The 13,092-nt window shown below is 47.0% G+C and overlaps 1 protein-coding gene across 1 annotated transcript in view; it reads left to right on the top strand.

Moving 5' to 3' along the window:
• oprl1 (opiate receptor-like 1) overlaps window positions 1-13,092 on the top strand; it is an 83,533-nt gene that overhangs the window by 32,036 nt on the left and 38,405 nt on the right. The gene's annotated exons all lie outside the window — the stretch shown is intronic.

The following is a 13,092-nucleotide window of genomic DNA, read 5'->3' as shown; positions in this document are numbered from 1 at the left end:
TTTTTTTTTTTCAGCTTCTGTGAGCGCAACATGCTCAGTGACGCCATCACAGGCTGGAAGCGTCACAGCCGAACTGATATGGCGTGACCTTAAAAAACCCAAAGAGCCTCGATTTGCTCCGAATGTTGTTCAAATAAATCTTTCGTCACATGTTTGAGTCTGAAACACCCTCACAGCTCCACTTCATCTCAAGTTTCTCTGCAGAACTGCGGTACTGAGAGCAATTTTAAAACGCCACAATCCATTAAAGTCCCATCACTGTGGTTGTGTGTCTGTCACTATCATGCAGTGTATTCCTGAAGGAAGCAAAAAGGACAGAACAGCACGCGTGAGGGGGAGGAGGAGGCAGAGGAGGATAAGCTGAGTTAATTGTGGGGCATTTGGGTCAGACCTGCAGTAGCGTGTTTGACAAGAACGATCAGAAAGAGAAATAAATCCTGAAGAGAGAGAGGCTGTGAAAGTGTGGTGGTGTCATTACTCAAAATAAGTAATCTATTACACATTACTTTTATTAAAAATATGTTACTTATTTACTTGCCAAAGGGAATAATTTGTGGCATCACTGTGTAAAATGACCTGAAACACACAAGCTGTGTCCCAAAACGTCGGCTGCATCCTTCGGAGGACCCGGCCTTCGCGGTCTACGTGGGCCGGGTCCTTCAAAGACCGAGAAGGCCAGAAGTGCGAGGCTGTGAAATGGGACGGTCTAGCCTTCAGATTTGCGTCACCGCTGTGTCTGTGGAGTTTAATAAACTCGGCCGTCTGCTCCTTGCTATCTAAAATATAACAGGACACTGGCGTAAATTCTCGACCGTCTCATACTTCGGTTTAATCAGTTTTCTGTTTGACGTTTATTCAGCTGTGTGAAAATCCCGGAAGAACCCACCTGATGGATTAATAAAGTTTTATTTAATCTAATAATCTAATAACTTTGATCTCAGCCAAACCAATTTACTCACGAACAAATAAAACACCGAAATAAGGCAAACAATTACATTTTTAAGTTATCCAAGTGACTTATATATCATGTTTAACCTGAGTAGCGAAAGAGCGGGGGTCTGAAAACGATGAAGCCGGGAGTCCGCTGCTCTCGCCGGCTCGAGTGACCATTGAACCCGCCCGGCTTGCTATCGAGCGGGTGGGTAACAGACATCTCCGAAAACGTCGGCGCACTTTTGCAAATATGCGATGTCTTGATAAACCAAGCAGATATCTAAAGTTCACACAGCCACTTTCTCGCCTGAAAATATGTTAAAAGTTTATTTTGTGACCCAGAAAGATTAATAAGAATAATTTTAAAACTTAGTAGCGACTGCCATTGTTGGCAGCTGAAATTTGGCTGGGCTGCGCTATGAATTCTGGGATATGGTGGGCCACGAAGGACACACCCGACCCATCCTTCAAATTCGGGGAAATGAAGGACGCATTTGTCGGCTGCATTTGAAGGAGTCGACGAATTGGGAAAGCCTTCGTCGCCGGGCTGTGACGTAATCGGCCTTCAAATGAGGCCTCCGGAGGATGCAGCCGACGTTTTGGGACACAGCTACTGTTACATAATTACAATTAACGATAGAAACCTGAAGCTACTTTCACACACACACACCAACACAAATCCCCGCCCTAATGGCGGTACACATGAACGTTCTCGTAGTATTTACGGTTGCCACGGTGATGCTGCTATAGAAACATGAACAGGTAGAAACAGCCTCACTGCTCATCAGTTTGTTACCTGTTGGAGTTCAGGCTCTGGCTGCTGGACTGGAGTCTGCATACACTCGGCTTTAACATTCTGGGTTAGCTTAGCGTTAGCTTAGCTATAGCATGCTGTCTGTGCAGATGTTAGCAGTGTAATGCAGATGTTTCTGTCCTGGATGCAGTTTGCACTTTTTTTCCCCTTTGTTAGGTAAAAATAAAAGTTGTATGTATATCTGCACTTCTGAAAGTTTAGTCTCATCTATCTTTCTCCTCCTCACGTACATGTGCGCGTCGGCTCTGTTGCTGAATGAAAACGAGCTGATTAATTAATAATTAATGGTGTGTGTGTGTGAGTGTGTGCTTAAAAGCAGTCTGTGTGAGAGGCAGAGAAGACTGTAGAAAGCAAACCCATTAGGTGTGAGCGTACAGTGAACGCATCACAGCAGCTTCTAAATGAGTGCAGTGATCTAATTGTTATTGAGCTCTGTTTCTGTTCCATTACAGGCTGCAGGTCATAAATGTTCCTCTTTTTTAATAAGCTGTATTTAACTTGGTGTCATCTCTCTCATTCTCTTTTGCTCTTGACGAAGGCGGTCGCACTTTTCTCCTCTCCTCCTCCTCCTCTCCCTTAGCTTCCCTGCTTAGCCTCTTGTGTCCTTGTCTAGTCTGGTGTTTTTTGTATTACTTTTCCCTGGAAGATTCTCTCACAGTCTGTTCTCTAAAACCTAAAAGAGAATTATGGATTTGATCAACTGGTCCCTGAATGCAATTGACACCCTTTTCTCAACGAGAAGTCTGGGCTTGGGTGAGCCTGAGTGCTGAAGATATCTACCTATTTGGAATCATGATAACAGGGTTCTTGCTGATCGGAGCTGGCTTGGCCCTGGCTTATCGAAGAATTAACCCTTGTATGGTGTTCGGGTCTGTGAGACCCATGCCATTTAGAGGCCGTTGCCCCTTTAGGCAGTATATACCATCAAAACCTGCAAAATATGGTATAAGGATATGTACACTTAATTAGAACTGATTTTATTTTTTTTATAACATTTTATTGACAAAAAACGAGAAGCACATTAGTTCATAAATGTGATCGAACAAAAGTAAAAGGAAAAAATTAACCATGTTTGCTGTTCACATGGCTCGTAATTGGGATAAAGTAAACATCTGTTGAGTAATTTAACATAAAATTGTTTGATAGTGTTAATTGGAAAGCCAAAACTCTAGCGGGTCCACCAGACCCATGAACACTGGCTGAGTAACAAAAATACGAACACCATACAAGGGTTAAGAAAGTGGAACCGGCTGTTCAAACCCCCACAAGGCTGCCCGCTGGGATTGAAACGATGGGACGAGGCGTGGGTTTCTCAAAATGGGCTCATTGAGTGCAAACTGGATCACATCTTGGAGAAGCTCACTGCGGTCGTGAGTTCTCAGAATCGGCTCTTTGAGCACAAGAATGACAACATCACGGAGCGTAAGTTTGATAACATCATGGAGAAGCTCACGGCTCTCCAACGGGAGATTGAGAGACCAGTGTTGGACTGGTAGAACAGCTTTAAAATTCATATGAGCTGTTCGCACTAAAGTTAAAACCACCATTACTTCATGCGGATACCACTTTGGCACCAGCTGTGGTCTCAAGGCTGGAGCTGAACAACAACACCCTGATAACGACTGTGTTTAGACTGTTCTTCCCATTCTATGCAAGGCCACCTGGGTTGGCTGGAAGACTGTTTACTTAGCCTGGCAGGGCGAAGGACACTGTCTCAGCTGAACTCTGGACACACACACACACACACACAGAAATATCTACACATGCAGACATACACTCATCCCCCCTCCCCCTCCAAACGCCTTCGACGCTTATTCCCCTCCGATGCTGACGGTGGATCATGGAGACCAGCGCTTATGCTGCAGGCCCGGATGTACTGTCTACATCGGCTGTCTCTCACCCTTTACCCGCCCCTGTTGCTTGTCATGTGTTTCTTTGGTGTATTAAGAGTTTTTTCATGTGCTATGTGCAGAGGTGTTTTTTTTCTGTTCTCAAACTGATCTCCCTGTTGGAGCTCAGTCTGGGGGGAGTTATTTTTTTTTCCCCTTTTCTTTCCTCATGTTGTGCTTTTCCATGTTATACCTCTCTGACCTGTCTTCCCCATGTGATGGTTTTGTGTAATGTATGTATGGTCGGAAGGATAAGATGGCGCTGGCACGGCTGGCAGCCTTAACCCAATTTCCTTCGGGATGAATAAAGTATGATCAATCAATCAATCACACAGGGCTTTTCTGGGTCTTATTGCTGTATTGATTGCAGCCATCAAAGAATCACATAGATCCCTAAAATAAATCATCTACAGTGTTAACAAAGAGCAGCACAGATCATGCTCACAGCTGAGCTCCCGTTAATAAAAGACGAGGTTTTTGGCCAGCGTCACAGGTTATCCTCTCATGTGTGTGTGTGAGCCTCATGAACAGCAGAGCAAATGTGGATTCATATGTAGATAACAGTCAGGATGAAAATGAAAAGATGGGCTGAAAAAGCAGGAATGTGTCCATGAAGCATGTTGGGAATTGAATTGTTAATTAAGGAGGAGAGTGGGTGGAGGCGGGAGGGAGGGGGAAGAAGATGAGCACGAAGAGCTCTTTAAATGCCATTTAGAGGTAAAAATGAGTGATGTGCCTCTAAAACCTGCATTTACAGCACTTACTGAAGAAAAAATCAACCGTTTCAAAGTGAAGATGTTTGAAATGTTTCCACTTTCCCAGAACGCTAAAAAGATGAGAAACAGAAAAGTTAAGGGACAGATGGAGGACAATGTGAAGAGGAAGACGAGAGCAAGAAGAAGAGCAATGTGATGTTTATCAAGAAAGCTACTATGAAATCAATTTGTACTTAAAAAGAGGAAGAGTGCTGGGCGGAGAAAGGCGGCTCCTCCGACATCGTGGACAAACCTGAAAATGGGATCTATTTGTCGGGTATGTGAGCATGAAGTGTCCCATTTCTGTCACGGCACAGCTCGCAACACACACAGAAGAAAGCTAAGCACTGTGTGTTTCAGCCCAAACAACGAAAGCTTTATCTACAGCTCGGCGCCGAGGCCGCTCACCTAAATCTAACCGAGGACGGTCCTGCTGCTTACCTGCAAACTAAGGCAGCAGAGTGGTGGGTTTACTGTAGGACTGCCGACTCCTGCCTCCACAGTTGGAGTGTTGGCCCTTTAAACCAAGGAGACCTTAGCGATTCTTGCCTGTGTGCACCTGATCAATAAGTTCGATTGTTTTGATGAAGAAACGCGTTGATGATGAAGAAGAACTAAAGCAGGAAACAGAAAGCAGGGCTGAGACTGGAGGCTGCGGAGAGACACGGGAGCACTGCAAAGGACAAGGAATGATGAAGAGGAGCAAAGAACAACAATAAGAGAGGAGGACGGAGGGTGGAGAGATGATTCATCGCAGGATCTGATGGAGGGGATGAAGAGGCTCAGACTGTACTCTCCACATTAAAGTAGCCTCGATTTTACATCCCTAAATCCACTCGTAAGTCTGGACCTGAGCTACGTCAGAACGGGTTACTACACCCACCGCTGCAGTCCCCCGGAGAGACAGCTGTGACTGAGGGTAACAGGGTGGTGGAGGGTCCTGGCCCTCTGATGACGGGAGCATGGGCGTTTCTGGGATTCACTGAAATAACAGAAGCTCCCACATTCGCAGTCAGACGTGCCCACGCCTGTGACTGGCTTTGGTAAATCCCAACAGCACAGATCGGTCCCTGAGTCTGCAGGACGCGGTGTAAATGTGCATCCGACGGTTTTCCTGCTCAGCCTCCTCTGCTGCTCCACATGCTAATTAGAGCAGGTTTGAATGTGTCCACAGAGCCCCATCGAATCCAATCCAAACTAATTTCACACATGATGACAGCCGCGCCCTCTCAACAATGATCTCAGGGAGGAGATTGTTTGGATTAGACACACGGCCAGCTCGCACAAAGGCAGTCTGTGAGGGAAACAGACTCACCTGCTTTCTGTTTGTCTTCCTGCTTTGGGAATCATACAAACGCAGCGGGCAGCAGGTGGTATGATTACATCCGTGATGGACGAGTGTATGATTGGGTTAAAGAAGAAACTGCGGGTGGCTCCGGGGGGGCAGCTGGCTTCTCTTTATTGAACACTTGTAAATCAAAAAATCGTGATCATTCAAACAGTTAGACAGGTGCTGTTTACCACATACATGCTAACAGGAACGACAGCCGAAGCTGAACTTTTCCTCCAAACACGAAGCGTGAATAAACTCGATGCCCGGGTGCTGCCGCTGTGCAGCTCGCCTCTCATTTTTGTTTATTCAGACCTAATAAGTACACGAACAGAGCCAATTGTGGGATTTTCTTCCACCCTCTGACTCTGTAATTGAACCGCTGCAGTTTGTAGTCTCCTGGAAACAGCATGGATAAAAGCATACCTATGGTTATAACATGGCTGCTGTCGAACTTTGAGCTGCAAGAGAAAAGTTTGTGGCCTTCTTCCCAGCTCCTAAATCACTCTTAGGACTCTCTGAAGAAAGGACAGAGGAGTAAAATCTGAAGAAAAGGATGAAGCTAATCTGAGTGCTCAGCTGGGCCTGAATGGAGGACCACGAGTGAAGCTGCTCTTCGTCTGCAGCTCCAAAGAGGAGGGATGAGCTCTGTCAGCTGAAAGGTTTTATGACAGCGTCTGTCAGCAGTCGGCCATGCTGAGGCCGGCGGCGTGATGGCAGAGCTGTCGGCTGTCTGAGCACGCACAGCACTTCCTTTTCCACATTTAAACATCCATTATTCAGGGTGCAGGTACAGAGTGAGCGCTGCTGTGAGGCTCTCAACTCAATCAAAATCACTTTTATTGTCACATCACATGTGCAGGTACACTGGTACAGTACATGCGAGTGAAATTCTTGTGTGCGAGCTTCACAAGCAACAGAGTTGTGCAAAAATACAATAACGTAAAACAAGCAAAATATAAGAATGGCTAAATCTGAGTGTAATAAATATATGTACAATATATAAGAGTATATGCATTACTGGATGTGTATACTAAATGTGTTTTTGTTTTTTTGTTTTTTTACGTGTGTGTGTGTGTGTGTGTGTGTGTGTATACATGTTTTACAAATTAAATAGAGTAAACAATAAAATAAAATATATAAAATATACAGAGGTTGGTAGTTGAGACATGTGTAAAACAAGTGGCATTTATATACAGTCTGGAGTGCATAATGTTGTAGAATGTGGGTGAGGTGTCTATGACGTGTTCAGCAGTCTGATGGCCTGGTGGAAAAAGCTGTCTCTCAGTCTGCTGGTTCGGGACCGGATGCTGCAGAACCTCCTTCCTGATGGAAGTAGTCTGAACAGTTTGTGGCTGGGGTGACTGGAGTCCTTGATGATCCTCCCCGCTTTCCTCAGGCACCGCTTCCTGTAGATGTCCTGGAGGGAGGGAAGCTCACCTCCAGTTATTCTTTCAGCACACCGCACTACTCTCTGGAGAGCTTTGCGGTTGTAAGCGGTGCTGTTGCCATACCAGGTGGTGATGCATCCAGTGAGGATGCTCTCAATGGCACAGCGATAGAAGGTCCTGAGGATGCGGGGGCTCATGCCAAATCTTTTCAGTCTCCTGAGAAAGAAGAGGCGCTGCTGCGCCTTCTTCACTGTTTTGTTTGTGTGTACCGACCACGTAAGATCCTCAGCCAGATGTACACCAAGGAAGCGGAAGCTGCTCACTCTCTCCACAGCGGCGCCGTTGATGGTGATGGGGGTGTGTACTTCTCTGCACCTCCGGAAGTCCACTATCAACTCCTTTGTCTTTGTGACGTTGAGGGTGAGATGGTTGTCTTGACACCAGTGGGTCAGGGCGCTGACCTCCTCCCTGTAGGCCGTCTCATCACCGTTGGTGATAAGACCCACCACTGTAGTGTCGTCCGCAAACTTCACAATTATGTTGGAGTTGTTAGTGGCCGTGCAGTTGTAGGTGTAGAGTGAGTACAGGAGAGGGCTCAGTACACACCCCTGTGGAGCACCAGTGTTCAGTGTGATGGGGGATGAGGTGGTGCTGCCCAGTCTGACCACTTGGCGTCTGTCAGACAGGAAGTTAAGGATCCAGCTGCAGAGGGAGCTGCTCAGTCCTAGATCCTGCAGTTTCCTGTCCAGCTTCGAGGGAACGATGGTATTGAATGCTGAGCTGTAATCTACAAACAGCATTCTCACATACGTGTCTCTTTTCTCCAGGTGTGACAGGGCAGCATGGAGTGTCAGGGCTATGGCATCATCAGTGGACCTGTTGTGGCGGTATGCGAATTGTAGAGGGTCCAGTGAGTCGGGTAGTGCAGATAGGGCTGCCACGATTAGTCGACTAATCACGATTACGTCGACTATCAAAATCGTCGACGACTGATTTAATAGTCGACGCGTCGTTTGAAGCTTTGTAAGATCACAAAAGACGCAGGAATAAGTAGTAGGATTTAAGAGTGTAATAACGGACTGAAACAGAAGATGGCAGCACTGCATGTACAAGGATGCCAGCTGCCGTTAAACCCCGAAGAAGAAGAAGGAGGAGTAGCTCCGTCCCAGAATTCATAGCGCAGCCCAGCTCAGTTTCCAACAATGGCGGCAGCTAGTTAGTTTTAATATTACTCTTATTATTCTTTCTGGGTCAGAAAATAACTTTAACATATTTAACATGTTTTCAGGCGAGAATGTAGCTGTGTAGACCGCAAATATCTGCTCAGTTTATCAAGACACCACATATTTTCAAAAGCGCTCCGACGTTTTCGGAGACGTCTGTTACCCACTAGCTCGATAGCTAGCCGGGGGCAAGGCTCACTAGCGCCCGTGAGAACACCGGACTCCCGGCAAATCGTTTTCAAACCCACCGCGGTCTTTCGCTACTCAGGTTAAACGTATATGAGTCACTTAGATAACTTACAAATGTTATTGTTTGGCTTTTTTTTAGTATTTTATTTGTTCCTGAGTAAATCGGTTTGGCGGAGATTAAAGTTATAGGTTTTACACAGCAGCTAAATAAACGTCAAGCAGACAACTGATTATCAGAAGTGTGAGATGCTTGAGAATATACTCCGGGGTCCCGTTATATTTTAGATAGCAAGGAGCAGACAGCTGAGTTTATTAAACTCCACCGAAACAATCTGCAAATGTCATTAAAATTTAATAAACTATCATCTTGTCTTTATTTTTACTTGGCACATACCTTAAACACTTAAAGCTGTAAGCTAATGATAGTTATATAAGAGCAGATGCATGCTGGTGCAATAAGCTGTACGTTTTACGTCCAACGGATGCATGATCTGATTAGTCGACTAATCGCAAAAATAATCGGTGACTAGTCGATTATCAAAATAATCGTTTGTGGCAGCCCTAAGTGCAGAGCAGATGAAGTCCCTGACCAGCTTCTCGAAGCATTTGCTCACGATGGGGGTCAGGGCTACAGGTCGCCAGTCATTCAATGAGGAGATGGTGGAGGATTTGGGTACAGGGACGATGGTGGCCATTTTGAAGCAGGCTGGGACTACAGACAGAGAGAGGGAAAGGTTGAAGATGTGTGTAAACACTCCAGCCAGCTGAGCCGCGCATGACTTGAGGACGCGGCCGGGAATCCCGTCCGGACCAGTAGCTTTGCGTGCGTTCACCTTCCTGAAGCACTTCCGCACATCCTCCTCAGACACAGTGTGCGCACTGACGTCATCCGCGGTGCGCACACTGTCCAGTCTCATGGTGTTCGCTGTGTCGAATCTAGCGTAGAATACATTTAGATCCTCACACAGAGAGGCTGTGGTCTGCGGTGTGCTGGTTTTCCCTCTAAAGTCTGTGATCGTGTTTAGTCCCTGCCACATACTCCGAGGGTTGTCAAACTGTTGCTCCACCCTGTCCCTGTACTCATGTTTGGCTGCTTTGATCGTCTTCCGGAGTTGGTAATGTGCATGTTTGTAGTCCGATGTGTTCGAGGAGGCAAAGGCAGTGCTCCGTGCCGCCAGTGCCGTGCGAACATCTCCGTTAATCCAGGGTTTTTGATTTGGGAAGGATTTAACTGTTCTGGATGGGACGACATCTTCCACGCATTTCATGATAAATCTGCAGACTGAGTCTGTGTACTCGTCAATGTCATTAGCAGCCATGTGAAACATTTCCCAGTCCACGTGATCAAAACAGTCCCGCAGCGTAGACTCCGATTGGTCCGACCACCGGTGCACCGCCCTCAGACTTGGAGCTTCCTGTTTCAGCTTCTGCCTGTAGGCGGGCAGGTGCAGGATGGAGCGGTGATCTGATTGGCCGAATGGGGCGCGGGGGAGGGCTTTGTACGCATCCCGGAAAGGGGTGTAGCAGTGGTCAAGTAGCCGGTCTCCACGAGTGTTGAAATGGATGTGTTGGTGGAGTTTTGGTGAAACTTTCTTCAGGTTTCCTTTGTTAAAGTCCCCGGTCGTGATAAATGCCGCCTCTGGGTGTGAGGTTTCCTCACTGCTGATCGCGCTGTACAGTTCCCTGAGTGCTCGGTCAGTGTCGGCTTGTGGAGGAATGTAAACAGCCGTAATAATCACTGCTGTAAATTCCCTCGGTAGCCAGAATGGCCGGCACTTAATCATCAGGTACTCCAGGTCCGCTGAGCAGAAGGATTTGACCGGGTGCACGTTCACATAATCACACCAGCTGTTGTTGATCATGAAACATACACCATCGCCTCTGCTTTTCCCATTAAGATCCTGTGACCTGTCCGCACGGTGCACAGAGAACCCCGGTAGTTGTAGTCCGGTACCTTGTCCGATAGCCAGGTTTCTGTGAGGCAAATCACGCAGCAGTCCCGCATCTTTCGCTGGAATGAGATCCGTGCCCGAAGCTCGCACAGCTTGTTCTCCAGAGACTGCACATTAGCCAGTAATAAACTGGGTAACGGTGGTCTGTTAGTGCGCCGTCTCAGGCGAACCAGAATGCCAGATCTTCTCCCTCTGCGTCGGCGTTTGCGGCCTCCGCGGGCCCAGAACAAAGGCGTCTCAGGTGAGATGAATGGGGGGTCTGCAAATGGAGGGTCCGTGTTGCAAAACTTGAACTCCGGAAAGTGATGAGAAAGTCCATCTCTTATGTCCAGTAAGGTTTGTCGGTCGTACACAAGGAGACATGTGCTACTTGTGAAAAAACAAAGGAAAAGTAAAATTAAACACAAAAAACAGCTGTTGCTTGGGGGAGCTCGCGACGAGGCTGCCATACTCGGCGCCATCTTGATATGCTTAATGACAAACGTACGTCATCACATCTCTGCCCTCTGCACGTGTCTGCAGGTCTTCATACAGGTCTGTCGACGACTCCTGCAGATGCAACTGTGAGTGCATCCTCTGGTCAGGACTAAGCACAGGAAACCTTTGAGCTGTGAGGAAACGGGAGGAAGGACACATGTTGAAGTCCACAGCTGCGTCCGACTCCACAGGCTCCGCTCTGTTCTGGCTTCATGTGACGCAGCGCAGATCTTTTTTTGTTGTTGTTTTTGCAGACACACTGTGTCTTTGTCCCGCCTTCTGCCAGAGGTTTCTGGCAGTAAACTAAAGAGGTTGCGTTGCTCAGTACGAGTGTCACCAACATTCACGCTGCTTCGAGTCTCAGCTTGTGTGCTTTTCTGGAAATGGCTACCTTGGTAATGATATCACAGAAGTGGTGAAGGACACGGGCCTGATTGCTCAGAGGGCGGCGTACAGTCGGTTTCTGTCAAGTTTATAATCTTATGATGCAAAAACACGGTGAGGTCTGAAACGATATCGTGGACCGTCACAAACTCTCGAACGGTTTGGTCGACCTTCCATGTGTTCAGTGAGATGATGTAAATCATTTGGAGCCCTCCCTCCACTGTTGCTGTTTCATGGTTGAAGATGGGTGGTTGTGCTGAAGCGTTCGCTGCGTAGCCGACTTCACCTGCTTCTCCTTTAGTGGCAGGTGAGTCCTCGGGTTGTCATCGTTGTAGTTTTCATTTCCTGAGTGGCTCTGAAAAGACTGCCATTAAGTCTGCATGCTCTCTAGATAAAAGCAGCAATGAAACAGATAAATGACTTCTTAAATTTGTTGTTGCGTAACACGCTGACTCGAGGACACATTAAAAGGTTAAAGCACATCCTCTCAGCCTGTGATTTGTGGCTAATTTGCAGCTGAATTACCTTCTGCAGCCTCTGCAGAGGGAAGCACGTGTACTGCCTTTGACATGTCAAACAGTGTGAGCAGATTCAGGTCTGCTGACGGATGAATTTATAATCTGCAGGTGAAAGATGACTCGGCTGATTGGTCACACATCCACACGACTTTACTGTCATGGGTAAGAATAAATAAGGTTCTTTACAGATTGTACAGCAGTCCACGGTCTGAACCTGCATGAACACCTGCAGCTACAGACAGCAGACTCCACCCGTCCAGACTTCACTTGCCCGCTGCAGGGCATAGCTAAACTGTCTCCTTCCTGGTCTTCAGGTTGGCGTCATCAGACTTTGCGAGGCCTTAAATCAGCAGCAGGACTCATTAGAGCATGGTGAGCTGTTTGTGCTGCTGTTGTAATGCTGATATTATCCCGTAAACTCGTTTTTAAAATAAATTCTGTAGTTTTCAGTTCGTTCCTTTATGTTTTTCTGAGGAGAAGTGTGATGGGAGCAGACGGTTTAACCCTGACGGATCATTAACCCGGTGATTTCCTGTCCGAGCCATGTCCGTTGGATTGTGCTCGTGGTCTGTGAGAATCTTATCCCCGAAGTTTTTCCATCTTCTCTAGACTGATGTTGTGGTGTGTTTGATGTCTGCCTCTGACACAGATGCTTTCAGGTCTTTTAGACTTTGTGTGTGTGCACAGGGTAAATGCTTCTTCAAGGAGAAATTCTCTTTACGAAGAGCTTTTTGTTTTGCACAGAAACACTTTGTGCACTTTCTCGTCCTTCAGCCTGCTCGAGTCGCTCTGTCGTCCTCCAGTGTGGTACTGATAATGGGGAGAGACAGCCTGTTCTCATCTTGTCAAAGCAGAATGAGCTTTGTTGGTGCAGCGTTATGGTCAGCTTTCAGGGCTGCTGCTGCCAACGGTGGCGTTTCAACCCAAGGCTGTGTTTTTTCCTAAACCAGCAAAGCAAAACTACACATCTCCAACCCTGATGGGACCCACAGTCTTCTGCCTCGTCCAGGCTCCTGATGTGAACATCGTTGTTTTGAACCCTACAGAGGACAAACCTGCTCTGATCAGACAGAACAGACATTTGACAGATGGAGTCTGAGCTCATCATCCTCGTGGTAAACAACCAAGTCTGAATGCAAATGATTCAAAATCACCGCTCATGTTGGTCTGAGCAGTCTCACCATGTTGGTGAAGCAGTCCGGTCTCAGTCCGCTGCCACACGAAGGCTCTGTTTTTC

Source organism: Oreochromis niloticus, linkage group LG20 (genome assembly GCF_001858045.2).
Source record: "Oreochromis niloticus isolate F11D_XX linkage group LG20, O_niloticus_UMD_NMBU, whole genome shotgun sequence".
In the NCBI taxonomy this organism is placed as follows: domain Eukaryota; kingdom Metazoa; phylum Chordata; class Actinopteri; order Cichliformes; family Cichlidae; genus Oreochromis; species Oreochromis niloticus.
This window is presented reverse-complemented; position numbering and strand designations above follow the sequence as displayed.